Source organism: Periplaneta americana, chromosome 3 (genome assembly GCF_040183065.1).
Source record: "Periplaneta americana isolate PAMFEO1 chromosome 3, P.americana_PAMFEO1_priV1, whole genome shotgun sequence".
Classification (NCBI taxonomy): Eukaryota; Metazoa; Arthropoda; class Insecta; order Blattodea; family Blattidae; genus Periplaneta; species Periplaneta americana.
In genome coordinates this window covers 161332445-161349850 of record NC_091119.1, presented here as the reverse complement: position 1 = coordinate 161349850, position 17406 = coordinate 161332445, and positions in this window count along the sequence as shown.

Below are 17406 nucleotides of genomic sequence, written 5' to 3'. Positions count from 1 at the left end.
GCCTCTCCAGGATATAAAAAATAAAATAAATTTCGAGAATCACTGAGTACTTGGCAAGCAAGAAAGATCGTGATAGTTCCAGTGACGAGTAGATCTAATATTTATGCTAACATGTAGCAAGAAGAACGCAAACTACTTTCTCAGAAAGTATTTTTCTGCTTGATGGAAGTAGTTTCTGTTTTCCCCGCTAGAGACTAGATGAAATTAGACATTTTTGTCATCTTCATAACTTCCGCAGACGGAGCCCCTGAGAATCCTTCGCGGAGCCCACTTTGGGAACCGCTGTACTAGACTGTGCTCATACCTACCTAGGGGTTCAGGGTTCTATATTCTCGTTACGAATCTGGTTATAATGCAACGTAAGCAAAATATGTGATCATACATAATTCAGTATTCATACTGAAACTGTAGATTATTTTATTTTTCTCTGTTAAACTAAGTCTACCTAATTTAATTTTATTCTCTAACTTTTACATATCTAGAGGTCCAGGGTTCTATAGTCTGGCTAAGAATCCGGCTATAAGAATATAAGCATATCTGTAAGCCTAATTCAGTACTCATATTGAAATTGAAGATTACTTTCTTTTACTTTGTTAAATCAAGCCTATCTAATTTCATTTAATCTTCAAGCTTATACCTACCTAGAGGTCCAGGGTTCTGTGTTCTATCACTCTGGCCTGGGCAGCATAAGCCTACGAGTGAAGGTAGTTATATATAAGTGAATATGAAAACCGTAACCCAGTAATATCGTTAATATATTGAAGGTAAAATTGTATATTAGAAAAACGTATAAAATGTAATATATTATATACAACGTAAGGTTTTTAAAATAGAAACTGAGTTTTGGAATTATACAATCTCTTCGTTTCTAGCATGCCTGTATTTATTTTAAAAGTGAAATGTAATTAAATTTCTTCATCTTATAAAGATTTTAATGCTCTTAAGTAAAAATTGTTAATACTCTTCGTGTAACTCATCGAAAAGAGGCAGGAGTGTTTGTGTTTACAATATCAACCAAATATCTCATACGTTTAAGCAATATTTCGTCTTATACCATGTATAATATTCCAATGAAAAGTGAAAATCGTATCTGTGGTTATTCTCAGCTTTCTTCATGCTTTCCACGTTCTATAATGGCTCTGCTAACACATACTACTAATATATATCTATTTAAAATTTCGTACGATGAAGTAATATACGATTCTGAAAATCGTTCAAATAATTAACACTTTTGCGTTATTTTCCAGGAGAGGTAAATACAGGTACAGTATATCACGTATTTGAATTGTCTCTTTGCCCTGTCCGAGAATACGAGATAACGTATGCACTTCTAAACCACACGCCTCTGCAGTCAGGTTCTTTGTTTCTGAAAAACACACGCACCGCATCATAAGCTAGTCCTTTAGAAAAATTATATACAGAAAGTACAATAGTTCTCGTCTGTGAGTGTAGGACTATCCTTTTGCTATAACATATGAAATACCAGAGCCACTTGCAATCCCTTGAAGAGACATTGTTACGTAAGTTACACATCACACAAGAGAAAACAGTCCACATCTGAATTTGAAAATAAACAGAATCTATCTCCGTTTACAGAGAGGAACTTCAGAGCAAAAAATATGTTGTAAGTTGTAGGTTGGATATCTCTGTTTAGTCTTAAAGCGATAACTCGCGAGCCAGTTGACATATAATTGCCATTTTTGTACAGTTCAATTGAGAATTCGTAGCTCTATTGAATGGCACAGCTTAAAATTCATTCCTAGCCATAAGTATTGTGCGCGCAAGAAAGAAACTAATAAGCAACGCTTCAGCGAGACTTCGCGACGATTTAACTAGGCAACACCGCTTCACTGTCACTTGCCAGTCGAGCTAGACCGGCCTGAACTATACTCTTTTCGCTGTAAGAAAAATCCTAATGTAAATGCTGTCATACCCGTGATTGGCTCACAGTCGAAACACTCACACGACGCAGGAAAGTATAGTCCGAATTTGGAAACTATCATCTTGTATTATTTGAAAATAAAAGAATTGAATTATAATTGTTAAATACAATGAAGCATATAACTTCACTCATATGTAAAACGATATGTAAAGAAAAGCTACTTTTATATTTTGTTATGTACTATGAACGCGGATGAATACAAACAGTAATACTGAGGTAGTCTGTTCTTGTAACAAGCTGGCGTTCATTCATTCATTCATTCATTCATTCATTCATTCATTCATTCATTCATTCATTCATTCATTCATTCATTCATTCATTCATTTATTTTATTCCATAGATCTTACATGAACAATGAAGCTTTAAGATGTGGAACAAGTCAAAATTTTACAATATTACAATTACAATTTTTACAAATTTTTATAGTTTTACAATTTAGTAATTTTCTACAATTTTTACAATTTTGTGCAATTTTTTACAATATTTTGGCGAGATGTAGTGAGATGAGGTGAGGTCCGAGGATTCGCCAAAATATTACCCGGCATTTGCCTTTTGGTTTGGGAAAACCTCGGAAAACCCCAACCAGGTAATCAAATCAAAGGGGTTGATGCCAAGGACTCGCCATAGACTCGCCATAGACCATCCGGCAACCTCGGAAAACCTCGGAAAACCTCGGAAGAAACCAAAGACCAAAGGGGGATCCAACCCAAGCCCGAACGCAGCTCCGGATCAGCCAGCTCGTAGTTGTTCACGTAAGCACGTGGTTATTAATCATAAGATTAGAAACCCTCTCAAAAGCGGAGAAAAACAAATAGTCTTAAATGTATATAATAAGTTATGTGAGTTTTAATTAGAGTAATTATAAAGTAAATGTTTCCTAAGCAAATGAATGCATAGTAGTGAGGTTAGGTCTACTTGACGAGTAATGGGAAATGTTTAACATGAAACAATGTACAACAGTAGGCGGGAACATGTACTGAGAATCTATGGCGCCAAACAGCGGCCAATGAAGCCTCACTTCAGTCACGTGCTATTGTTTATATTAGGATTTTTCTTACAGCGAAAAGATTAGAGTTCCGCCTTATATGCCTTCTTATTCTGAAAGCGCTCTAGAAGATGACGTATTATGATTTTTTAAAATTAGTTAATATTGTTAGTAGAAGTTGAGATAATACATTTTACACTGTCATTATAGACCTATCACGGCTCAAATGAAATAGCAAGCACTAAGCTACAGCGGCTAATTATCTCGAGTTAGTCACTGGAATCTGTCAACACCGTGCGTGATAGGCAACCGTAGGTTAACACACAACGCGGGAGAAAAAATTAATTACCTGTAGAGCAGAAGTCACCTATTTTTAAACTGAGCCAAATTAATTAAAAAGAAGTGCAAGTATGTCGCATAGTTATTGTAAGATTATGAACGTAGAGTCGGTAGGTGACTCAGGAGAAGACGTGCGCGGAGTGAGGAAAAAGGGTGGTTAATATATAACGTTACGACAACACGTGCAATATTTGTACTATTATTGTAACATTCTCCATTAACTACCCTTTTTCTCACTCCGCGCTCGTCTTCTCCTGAGTCACCGACAGACGTACAGTAGAGTATTTTTTCTGAAAAAAAAAAAAAAGAATCTGTGCTATACTGAGTTACATCGGCACGTAGAAAATGCCACCTAGTTTCGGGAATTAAATAACAGGTTCTACCGGAAGTTTAAGGACATTCTTTAGAAAGAGTGTTTCACTCCTGTCCTTATACTTACGTGAAATCCCCAGATGTTTACAAAGGGACAGTAGCGGCCCGCGGTTACAAAGGTTGGCAGTTCTGCATGAAAAATAGTGTATTTAGCAAACGCATGCTGTTTATTGCATCTAAATCAGATAACGCGTGATTACAGCCCCTTCTCGAAGTTGACTGTGCACCCGAAATTGTACTCCATACGTGCGCTACACCTCTCCCACCTGGTACAACTAGTCACGTAGTGGAGATGTGCCCCACATGCTTTTCTAGTTTTTTAAAGTCAAATTAACTAAATCCTTCACTCCGGTGTTTGTCCATGTATTTTCTCCTCTAAACAGAATACAGAAAGCGTTTTCATGAGCGCAGCAAAAAACCAATCGTTTCCATTACACATTTCGCTATTAAAATGACTAGCAGGCTACATGATTTCCTCGACTTTTTCCAGAAATTTCAATATTTAAATTTTGTGTAGTACTTCCTAATTTCTTAAGTTAACATGAAATTTCTCTTTTAATTTCGAAAAGGGTTGGTCGATTAGGTTTTCATTTCATTTATTTTTAATATAAAATATTTCCTTAGACACACTGACTAATCACATCACACCACCCACAGTACTATAACACACTGGAACTGTAATGATATACAGTAGTCCAGAGGCCTGTGTGTTCTAACGCAGGTCATAAAGAGATGAGGGTGTTGGCGGTTCTTTTGTATATTCGCAGAGAGCTGCTTCGGTTGCAGCTCTAATGCAGTCTTACGGGACGGTGAAGAAAACCAGTTTTCTGCTGCCGACTACCATACGTTGAGCTCCAGAAGCTGCCGATCACAGATCCGAAAAGCACACTACAGCTAAAATTCTCGTGCAGTTCAAGGCTCCTACAGACAGTAAAATCTCGAATCGAAGGAGAATGAATTGGAAAAATAAATGAAACAATGAATTAGATTACATAAAAGCACGTTTTACATTTTCAATTTTTTCAGGTCCATTTAAATGGCGGTTCTGCAGCTCTGCAGTTCTTATTGTAGAGCCGCGCCTGCAAAGGGACCAAATGCGTGTAGAAAATGAAGTGTTTTTTTTTACTGCAAACCCAGTCTCTATCTTTTAAACTGTGATTTATATATAACAACTTTTCAGTTATGTTTGTTGGAAAAAATTAATTACTCCAGAATGGATATAGGCCTATTTAGATCAATGAATTTTTAAATAGAGTTAGATATTATCCCAAGTCATTCTTCCACATCCCAATAGTCTGCCAGTTCACTTCCACACTCCCTAATTTCGACCCATTTTCACTTTTTCCTTTCCAAGATAGAAATCTAACCTTTCCACACTTGTAGCAAACCCCACAACTATTTACTAAAGAGGAGGGAATAAGCTGGTTGATCAGCATTTACAACTCCCAATATTATGGTGTAAGTGACAGAGGCGATCCCGGGTCAATTTTCTGCGAATTTCAAACTCAAGAGAATTTTAGAAAATGGTAATTTTTCTTAAAGAAAATAAAGAAAAAATCTTGATTTTAATGCGTGAACGAGATATCACAATTTGTTGAAACAGAAAGAAATATTTGCACTGGAAGTCTTTAAGGGTATATGTACGTGAACGACCACAAATATTATCAGAAACTGGAGCCTCTAAATTTCTAAAATTTTTTAAGAAAATGAACTCACAATTGGACAAAAATTACAAGGTACCACAACAAGACTTATTAGAACTTAAATATCTGAGAAAAGTATAAGAAAGGTTATTAATAATATTTTTCAAACCAGCTTTATCAGAGTATGAAGAAAAAAAAATTCTGCAGTTACATCATTTGGTAACCATAACATTGTTATGGTCTCTCTGACATCTTTAATATTTTTCCTGTAAGTAATAAACACTTATTTCTGAAAAGTAGACTATTCTCAGACATGTAGAATTGTTTATTTTAATACAATTAATTTTTATTTATCCTATATAAAATATAATGAAATTTACATAATGTTTTGTGACCTAATTTTTCTATTTTCAAAGAAATGGGCATTACTTTAGTCTACCTTTTGCATAAATGCATGTTAAATCAGCGTACAAAATTTCAGAATTCTATCTCTAATTGTTGTGGAGTTATGAAATAATATGTGTGAAAATTTTCAAATTTTGGAAAATTTAATTTAAAGTAAAAAGTGAATTCTTAAAAATAGTATTAGTAATCTTTTTATACTTTTATCAGATATTTAAGTTCTAATAAATCTTGTTGTGGTACCTTGTAATTTTTGTCCAATTGTAAGTTCATTTCCTTATAAAATTTTAGAAACATACAGCCTGCATTTTCTGATAATATTTGTGGTCGTTCACATACATATATCCTTAAGATATTTCTAACACTATCCCAAAATTCATTGTTCTAAGTAACCTACATTCATTCTGGAGTAATTAATTTTTCTCCTACAAAAAAATATAATTTTTCAGTAAGTTTTCATAGCAGAAAAATGGTTATATAATCCGTAGTTTGAAAGATAGAGAGATTGGGTTTGCAGTAAAAGACTTCATTTTCACAGGCATTAAGTACCTATCAGAGGTCTGCATCGGACGTTTTCGCTCGAGCGCCATAGTTCACAGCATAATCCGATAGGTAGCGCACATAATGCATGATGGGTAAAATTGTCTTGAGCGATAAATCCTCGAACGGTATAAGCCGAGCGTTAGACATTCCTTCTTGTTACAGTGATGAACTATGTAGTAACATCATAGATGTTTATCATTTCAAAACTTTGCAGTGTTTAACTAACCTCTCCATAGTACAACTACTACAAAACTTCCTATAAAATGTAATATAAATGTTGTAGGAAATGTTTTTTTTCTCTTCCAAACAGGAGTGATTTTGTTTTTGCCACATCTGATAGATGTTATTGGATGTAAATGTAATAATTATAAACGGGGAACACAATCACGATAATGCAAGAACCGTATCATTAGTGTATCAATCTCTGCGTCTGTAACAGTTGTGCAGCAAGATTATTCATTTTATTATATTTTCTGTGACGTTATCTCTGTGCTAATATTGTTATTAATCTAGGCTACTGCTATATCAATAATAGTTTGTAAAACGTTTCTACATTGTCGCAGTATATAGGCGGAACACTATGTATGGATCTATCATAGTATATATGTGGTAAATCAAATATTGAATAATTATTAACTAGCAATAATAACTGTATATCGAAGTTTTTCATACTATTTTATTTATAACTTCATGTTACTGTTTTGGTACGTTCCATTAAATGTTTGTCATAAACGCAGAAAATAAAGCCTTATTTTTACCGTGTGAGCAAAACATGTGTATCTTATCTGTCGCCTTCCATACAAGATATTATATGTCGGTGAGATGACCTTGTACTGTGCTTCTATTTATTACGAGCGTATCACAACCGATCTTATCTCACTCGAGGGTGCGACATTCGACCGAGTTCAAGCAAGCGATTTAACTCCAATGCAGCACTCTGGTCCCTATACTGTTTTCGCTGTAAGAAAAATCCTAATGCAAACATAAGCACGTTGCTGTCATACCCGCGATTGGCTCCTAGTCGAAACACTCATATGACGCAGGAAAATGTAGTTCGTATTTGGAAACCACAATCTTGTATTATTTGAAAATAAAAAATTGAATTCTAGTTGTTAAATACGATGAAACGTATAACTTCACTCATGTGTAAAACGCTATGTAAAAGAAAAGCTACTTATATATTTTGTTATGTACTATGAACGCGGATGAATACCAACGGTAATACCGAGGTAGTCTGTTCTTGTAACAAGCTGGCGTCACTTGAGTCGTAATTGTTCAGGTAAGCACTTGGTACTGAAGTATGGCTTCTGTATCCTCAACTGTCCATTGTGAAGACATAAGAATTAAAAATAATTTAACTGCAGTAATTATAAAGTAAATGTTTCCTAAGCAAACGAATGCACAGTAATGAGGTTAGGCCTACTTGACGAGTAACGGGAAATGTTTAACATGAAACAGAATGTACAACAGTAGGCGGGAACACATACTGAGAATCTATGGCGGCAAACAGCGGCCAATGAAGCCTCGCTTCAGTCACGTGCTATTGTTTACATTAGGATTTTTCTTACAGCGAAAAGATTATATATAAACATCAGGGGATTTCACATAAGTATGACAGGACTGAAATCTCTCTTTCGAAGGGATGTCGTTAAACGTTTGGTAGAAACTATGTAGTTGTGTTTGTTTGAATGTTTTATTTTTAAAATGAAGAGTATGGGTCTTTAGCAAGAGACGTAATTAATAAAGGGCGCGTAAGATATTTTTTCTTGACATTATGAAACGGCTTTCTGAAATTAGTCCCAGCTGACAACACGTTTTTTTCAATATGATTAACTCAAAGTATATATCAAGTGTTTATTATCACTTTAATATTGCAGAACTCGCGATTAAAAATCAAATGAGTGGTCTGTAGCTGCTCTTGGTACCGAGATATTACTGAGAGAGTCCGCGCGGCACTACTAATTTTATATGTAAATTCCGCACCCTCATGCCAGTAGCAAGTGGAAAATATATTATTTGACGTCACTAGAGTCGACGGCAATTCGGAAGGCGGTAGTCTGCTAGCGTCTGCGTCGAGAGAGACAGATAAAGAGAGCAAGGCAGCGTACAACATTGCCACATCATACTTCACGCGCACGTGCAATACAAATAGCGCAGGAGAGAATTTAAATTATCGAAAGACAATAATGAACTTAGCCGTTGATTACTCTAAGCATGACACCAAACAAACCCTCTTTCCTTCGCTAACAATATTCTTTGCACTGTTCTCAATTCCACACCACACGCTTCTACAGTTTTTCTTGCACGTTGGCAACGTTGCAGCCAGCATCAAGATGGCCGGCAGCGTTCCGCTCGTCAACGTTTTTAAAATAATAATACATCTTAAACACTATTTTTCGCACGTGCCTGTGCAGCACTTGTCATTTCTTCTTCCATTTATTTATCTTAAACACACACAGTAAATGTTAGTTTTACTTACTCAATGTATTGAAACATTCACACGTGAACAAACGAACTCGGGAAGTACTTGTTATAGACTGATTCCGATTGGTTCTATTGTACAAGCATGTGACGTCACATACCAGAAATATGCTACGGCGCATATAGCAGCCGACCGGCATCCGAACTGCCGTCTAGTCTAGGAGGTTTCATCTTACGTTAGGTCAATCATCGCTCGATTTTAGACTATTCGAAAAGTAAACATTGTGGGAATTGGTGAGCAGGTTGGTGGAAGGAGTGCGAGTGGATTTGTAAGCGCTCGACCTATTTACATGTCGAATGGATATCATATTAACATGTAGTAAAACGCGTCCGTAATTTCTCATTGGAATTAGAAGTGAAATGAAGTACTTGTTCGCTGAATACACGGGCATGCTTCTGACTTACGGGAAAGTTTGAAGAAAAAATGAGAAGGCTGCTAGTCGGGTTGTACGAAGATAGGTACCCTGGCACAAACATTTTGGAGGTCGCTGGATTGATAGAAGGGGACCTCTACTACGTCTACCACGTTCACCTGACCTCAGCTCCCTAGACTTATTTATGTGGGGTACGTGAAGATCCTCATGTACGAGACTCCCTTTGGAGTCCGAGGAGGATCTGGTCGCCAAGATTCACGACACTATCGCAGGGATTAAAGCATATGTAGACATACAGCCTCAGATTTATCATCATCATCATCATCATCATCATCCTTAGCTCGACACCCCTTCATGGGTCCTGGCTGTCCATAGGAGTTTCCACCATTCATCCCTATTTCTAGACCAATTTCAAGGCTAATATAGAGCCCAAATAACTAAAATTAGTTACTTACTTACTGGCTTTTAAGGAACCGGAGGTTCATTGCCGCCCTCACATAAGCCCGCCATTGGTCCTTATCCTGAGCAAGATTAATCCATTCTCTATCATCATATCCCATCTCCTTCAAATCCATTTTAATATTATCTTCCCATCTACGTCTCGACCTCCCCAAAGGTCTTTTTCCCTCCGGCCTCCCAACTAACACTCTATATGCATTTCTGGATTCGCCCATACGTGCTACATGCCCTGCCCATCTCAAACGTCTGGATTTAATGTTCCTAATTATGTCAGGTGAAGAATACAATGCGTGCAGTTCTGTGTTGTGTAACTTTCTCCATTCTCCTGTAACTTCATCCCTTTTAGCCCCAAATATTTTCCTAAGCACCTTATTCTCAAACACCCTTAACTTATGTTCCTCTCTTAAAGTGAGAGTCCAAGTTTCACAACCATAAAGAACAACCGGTAATATAACTGTTTTATAAAGTCTAACTTTCAGATTCTTCCATTGTTCTGGTACAATTTCCTTTTCCCAAATAGCAAGTAGAAGCTTATAAATTTCGTTAGATAATGCGCTTCCACCCTCTTGTATTAATTCTGCTTGAATTTGATCGATACCGTCAACGAGGGTAACATTGGCCCATTAAGGATAACTTTGGCCCAACAGAAATTACATATTTGAATTGTTATATCTCTCACAAAATACTGACAGGAGCTACCATCTACACAGTATAGTTGAGGCTACTAAGATATATCACATTTTGTGGAGATATAACAATTACAATATATATTCTTTGTTGGGCCAAAGTTACCCTTAATGGGGAAATGTTACCCCCGTTGACGGTAGCCTACCTGGAGACATAATTTTTCAGATTTTCTATCGCAATTTCGACTTCAGAAAGTGTGGGTTTGGGTATAAATGGCTCAGCAGATTGTATTTCAATTTCGTCCCGATCATTTCTATTTGGCCTATGTATATTTAGTAGTTGTCCAAAATAGTTTTTCCGTCTGTTCAGGATTGAATGAGCGTCTGCAAGCAAGTCACCATTCTCATCCTTGATCACGTTTACCCTTGCCTGATATCCATTCCTGAATTCCTTTATGCCCTTATATAAATCTCTATAATGTTTTTATTTTTACTATTTGTTTCTACTTCATTCAGTTTTTCCTTCAAGTAATGTCTCTTTTTATTCCTAAGCGTACGATTTGCTTCCCGTCTTTTATTGAAATAATTATCTCTATTTGCCTCAACTGGATCCTGTAAGAATTTCAATTTAACTAAAATTAGTTACTCGATCAAATTTCCATAGTCGAACTAATGTCTGCTGCTAAGTAGTAGTGATCGAGTATTCCAAGTTCCGATAATCATGTCCTTATTTCGTTTCCCATGTCTTCGTGAATAAGTCCGTCAGGGTATTTCTCCATTGGATTTCGTGACAATTGTTTTTTATGAGATGGGGTCGTCAGCTCCAAGCTCAACCATCCGGCAATCCCGGGTGGACCATGATTTTCTGTCGGGGTTTACTCCCTTAGCTGATAAGTCCAATTATAGCGTCAGGAACTCGCTTTTCGCCCTTGCATGACTTAGCGTTACCCAGGGGCCATGACTAGGACATGCACGCTTAGGACTTGGTAGGTATAACTGGCATTACCCAAGTTTTACTGGAATATAGTCATCAGCCGACTATACTCCCTTGAGGCCTCCTACCCCTTTGACCCCCAGCATCAGATTTCCAGCCTATCATAATGATATTGGTCCTATTTTCAAACTTTACTCAAAACTTGCAATTGTAACTTTTGTCCTTTTTAACGTGAACCACAGAATTATTCACAGTGTTTTGTAAACTCATCGCATTTAACACAAAGTCTTATTGTTCTTTCATTAAGAAATAGTATGACCAGGCTTAGGATCCGGAATACTTTAGCAACCAATGTACGCACAACTTGACTATATAGTTCCTTGAACATAGTAGACAGACATACTGTGAATGTAAACAACGACGTCAGTGTGCTGCGTTATATTCTACTGTTAATAGTACAATCTAGTGACGGTGGAAAATGAAGTAGGATACATGCCTCACAAGTTTTCATGTCCCTCGGCGACGTTGAAGATGTTAGCGTTATAATGAGCAACCATGTACATACTTGCAACTAGTTCGAAAAAACTGTTCACTATGAATTTAAAACACATTGTGATGGTCTGAGTTCGTTTTGTAGGGAGAGACGGAAGAATACTGTATTACTCGTTGCACGAATGATTGCCGGCGGCCAGTAGGCGAACTAAAGCATAAACACTGCGTAGGAGATGGATGATGCAGCGCCAACGTCTCGACAATCATTCGTGCAACGAGTAATATCTCTGATCACGAACGCACAGGTAAATAAAACTCAACGCGCCGCCTCACGCCATCTGAACTCCGTTGTACTTCATTCGTAAGTTGTCTCGAATCCTAAGCCTGAGTATAACTAATCACATCTTTACATATTTGCGTTATTTACGTACCTACACCATAATTTACATACTGTAGCCTATTTTATTTTTTCGTAATGATGCCCATTTTATAGTACAGATTAGTGTCGTGCAATGTTCGAACATGGGAGAGGATATCAAGTTACTACGAACTTCGCCCTACTCTTTAGGCATCCAGCAGTACGTGAAAATGAAGCATGTAAACTAAAATAACCGACTCTGTTGAAAACCGGTAAGAGGCCTTATGTCGGGTTGAAATTTGTAGTGTCTCTGTAGAATTGAAGCTCCCTTTGCGTTTGTTCAATTTTTCCCCTTCCTTACATACGTTCGGTACCTTTCTCCTTTGTTCCTCCTCTCCCTGCGCCTTTATGCTTTAGCTGCATAAGGATGCCAGCGCCATATCTTACGAAGTTACGCATAGTAATGAGTATAGGTATTTTTGTTGTTATTAATATGACTAAACATCCACAAAAATATACGTATAAATAAATCAAACAAAATACTCGTATATTAAAGAAAAAAGCATATGTTCATTGTACCCATTAGTATTGTGCAATCTTCAAACATGAGTGAGGAAACCAATACATTACAAACTTCGTCTTATTTCACATGAAAACTAATCGCAAGATATGTGCTCAAATCCTTAAACAGCTTGAAATACTGTAGTGTCCTGCAATGTTAGAACATGTGAGCGGCAACCAAGATTTTATAAACTTTGTCTTATTTAACAGGACAAACTAATAACAAGATATGTGCTTAAATCCTTAAGTGGTTTAAAATAGGTCCTGCAAATATTAGAATAGGCCTATGAGAGCGGTAACCAAAATTTTACAAACTTCGTCTTATTTCATATGACAAACTAATCGCAGGATATGTGCTAACATCCTTAAGCGGTTAAAACATAAAGGGATGAGAGTGCAGGACAGCGAATTTTTTTTATAACAACGTGGAACAAACACTTCAGGCCTTATTCTGCAGAGCGAACATCGGCGAATATTGAACTTCGCCATAATCAACAAATTTGAACAGAGCATAGCGCCTGTAATGCACGACGCTAGTTTAAAGCATGGAGGCATGGGAGAGGAGAACAGCAAGTATCTCCATAATATTGGAGAACAAACATGACAGGCCCCCTCCTGCAAAGCGAACATCGGCAAATATCGAATTTAGCCATACTTGACAAAATGAATCGAACATAGTGTGTCATGCACGACGATAATGTAAAGCAGGGGTCGTCAGCACAGAGCACGCTGGGGCTAGCCTCTCTTACCCGCGGAAAACGCAGTGCACTATAGTGCTCTCGTAGTGCTAGAGGGTATGCTCTCTATCTCTCCCTGTTGCATGACAGTGCACACGGGACGGCACCGCGTACCCATTGCACATTTCAGCGAGTGCTGACGACCACTGATGTGTAGTATGAATATGAATTTATTTATTTAACAGGCTGGATAGTATGTTATGTATAATATTATGAAAATAAAAACATTTATTTAACATGTTGGATATTATTATTTTATTGACAGTGGATAGTAGGCTATAAGTTGTAATTATGTATAGTATGAAAATGATTTTTTCTATTTATTAACAGGTAGAGTACTCTAAGTTTGTTATGTGTATTATAAAAATAAAATAATCTCATTTATTCTCAGGTTGAATATTGCAAGCTAGAATGAATTATGTGTAGTACGAAAATGAAATCATGTATTTTATTTATTAACAGGTTAGATATTATAAGTTATAATGTTGTGTAGTATGAAACTGTAATCATTTATTTTTATTGATTTATACAATTTATTTCACATTAATGTTCATGTTATAATGCTTTCATCATCCGTATAGTCACAGATCTACTGTTACAGAACAACTGTGATTATATGAGGGGTTCAGAGCCATAGTGGGCCAAGCGCCATTTATTAAAAACGGAGAAAGCAAGAGTTAAAGTTAAGTGAATACCATAGTTTGATGAAGATTGGCATATCATTGAGTTTTAATGTGTATACTTTATATTACTTGCTATATGTTTCCATTGAATTATGGTAATAACTTCACTTTAACCCTTGTTTTAGTAAATGGCGCTTGGCCCACTATGGTTCTGAACCCTTCATATTTGAATATTATGTCAAAAATGTAATTAGGTATAGCTACTTTCTGTAGGCAATTGGTGTAGTAAAACTGTTATACATTTTTAAAACAAGATGTGATTTATGTACGTATATTTTTGTCGATGTTTAATGATAATTTTATACTAAAAATTACCTGTCCTTATACCATTATAAACTTCACAAGATTTGTTCTAAAATCCTTACGCAGCTAAAGGCATGAAGAGCGGAGAGACTAGGAGAGGCCAGCGAGCTTGAAGGGGCAGATTCGAGCGAGCCGGATAGATCCGCTGCTTCAAAGCAGACTTCGGTTCTTGTCACGCTCGACAAACTTTGACCGAACATAGCGCTTGAAATGCACGACACGAGTACAGATACTGTCTCATAAGTAGGTCCGTGACATCGGTATATTCGTATTAGATTGAAGGTGAACACACGACGCCGGACAGAATGTAGTCTACGTGTTTCAAGTACAGACAGCGGAAGCGAATTTGACACACGCCTAAGCAAGCACGTTCCGAGTTTTCTATACGATTATTGCGTATTATAAAATCAAGACAATACAATTATTGCATATAAGGGTTAATATCGGAACTGTCTAAAATGCTGGTGAGGTTGAGAATAATTGTTGGAAATCATACTTAAACTGTTACAAATGTAGTAAAAAGTTAGTCTGAAAAGATTTTTTTTATATATATTTAGAGTTTTGCATTACAGTTTTAGAATGCTGAAAACGTATATGGCGTACAATTTCGCTTTCCCTGTATTTAGCTGCTACATTAATATATTTATCACATCTATTACGTACCTTACTTTTCTTGATGTTGTTTGCCTGGTTTCGGTTCCTGCTGCAATAAACAACAACATTGATGTTCAAAGTTTCAAATGAAAATGACCGCCGAGTGTCGGATAGTATAACATTGTGTGGAAAAACTGCGTTCAACATCGGCTGAAACCAAGGGCGCATATGTATAATATTTCACATCATCCATTTCTACATCAAGTTGATAACAATTGCATTTGTCAGCTGACAAAACTCTCGCAATTTTGCATAATGAATTGAAACCACCGGTTTTTTTTGTATTATTGTGTTCATTTTCGCACACACCTTTTTGCTTATATTTTATCATCTTGCAGAACATTCACTTTTGAGATGAGATTATTTACTATCGAAATTTGCTCCATCAATTTCACACCAGTCATTTCGAGACATTCGATTGTAGAGGGGATTAATCCAAAATTAGATGAAATACTCGTATATTCACAGTGTTTTTTAATATTTGGCTCACCAAGAAGAGTTTGGGCATTACTTATGGAAACTACATCGTTTCCGTCAAACATATGTATGACTTCTTTTACTCTTATATACAATGACTGCATTGTCTTGATTTTATAATATGAAAAATCGTATACAAAACACGGAAAGTGCTTGCTTAGGCGTGTGTCAAATTCGCTTCCGCTGCCTATACTTGAAACACGCCCGCGTCTTGTGTTCACCTTCAATCGACCTGAAACTGATACAAATATACCGATGTCACGGCCTTACTCATAAGTAATGTCGGTTTTGGAGCTAAATTTTAGTTATAGTGTGTTGTGACAAGAAATTAATCTAATCTTCAAAGTAAAGACATTAGATTCTGTGGTACTGGGTCCCTTTCAGCGAGGTTGGTCATTCCGCGACGGTACCAGTTTCTGGTCTTTGATGCGAAGAATTCGGTGATACCCATTTCAACGGCATCCAAGCTTTAGAAATTTTTTCCACACAGGAAGTGGGGCCATGAATCAAAACAGTTGGTAATCTGAAGCCGCAAAATCAAGGCTATACCGGGTATGGTGAAAGTTCGAGTCCTCCCATAGGGATTTTTAAGCAACTGGTTTTTATACAGTACACGAGGACTGTGAATATGACTGAGAGTGAAATAATTAGACTATACTGCATTTATTTTTCAATTTACTACATTATTGAATTTTTTCCATAACTAGTGTCGGCGTCCTTTCCCTCAGAATTTCATGAACTCATTCTAGCTGTTGAGAATAAAAATCCGCATCGCCTGCTTATCCATTTGGAACAAACTCCCAGTGAATCACACCTTCAAAATTCCACCAGACACATAACATTACTTTAGGGCTTAACCGATTTCGTTTAACAACGACTTTGGCAGGTTGACGGGATCGAGAGACAGTTTTGAGATGACAGGATTGCGTGACACATGTGACAATATATTCTTCTCATAAATGTATCATATATGGCTTCAGCGATAAACTGACGATAGATATCCACTCTGCGTTGAGCCTGTTCAGGTGTCAGTTCATGAAGTGCAGATCTAAAACTTCTTCATAATTTTTTAAAGGTCTTATTATAAGGATTTATTGTATTTTTTGAAGCACCAAGCTCTTCTGACAACCTACGAGTACATTTTTGTGGATTTTCTTCCAAAACTCTGTATGTATTCTCAATATTCCATACTTTTGATCTTCTATAACGTTGCTAAATCTTCAATTGTCTTCTCCATTATTGAAATGCTGAGAACACTGTTGAGCTATACGCTCACTAATGACACATTCACCCTCGACTTCACATATTCTTCGAACGGCGGCAGCAGCTTTATAATCTTGTTTCCAGGAATTCTTTGGAACGACGCTAATCTCATATTTTATCACCTCCATTTTATATTCTTTCCATTAACAATAATTTGCAACTGTTACATGCTCAGATAATGAAATGTAGACTTGGTAAATCTATGGAAAATGATGAGGTTATGGTTTTAAACATTTTAAATAAATTTCCATATCAGTTGATTTATTTACATAAAAATACTTTTAAGAGAAGAATTTGTGATTGGTTGATAGATAGGTCATTTTATAACATTTATGGATTTCTTAATTATCTGTAAGTAGTATCTTATTTGAACATGATGGCCAAAGATTGCAAATTTAAAGAAAACTGAATAGAATTGTAATGGATTGAATTGAGAGTGCAGAGCAGAGCAAAGCAGAGCAGAACAGAATAGAATCGAATAGAATAGAACCGAACACAATAGAACCGAAGAGAACAGAATAGATCTGACCAGAAAAGAAGAGAACAGGACCGAACCGAACAGAACGAAACGGAACAGAGCAGAGCGGAACTAAACTAAACTAAACTAAACTAAACTAAACTAAACTAAACTAAACTCTAAACTAAACTAAACTAAACTAAACTAAACTCTAAACTAAACTAAACTAAACTAAACTAAACTGAACTGAACTGAACTAAACTAAACTAAACTAAACTAAACTCTAAACTAAACTAAACTAAACTAAACTAAACTAAACTA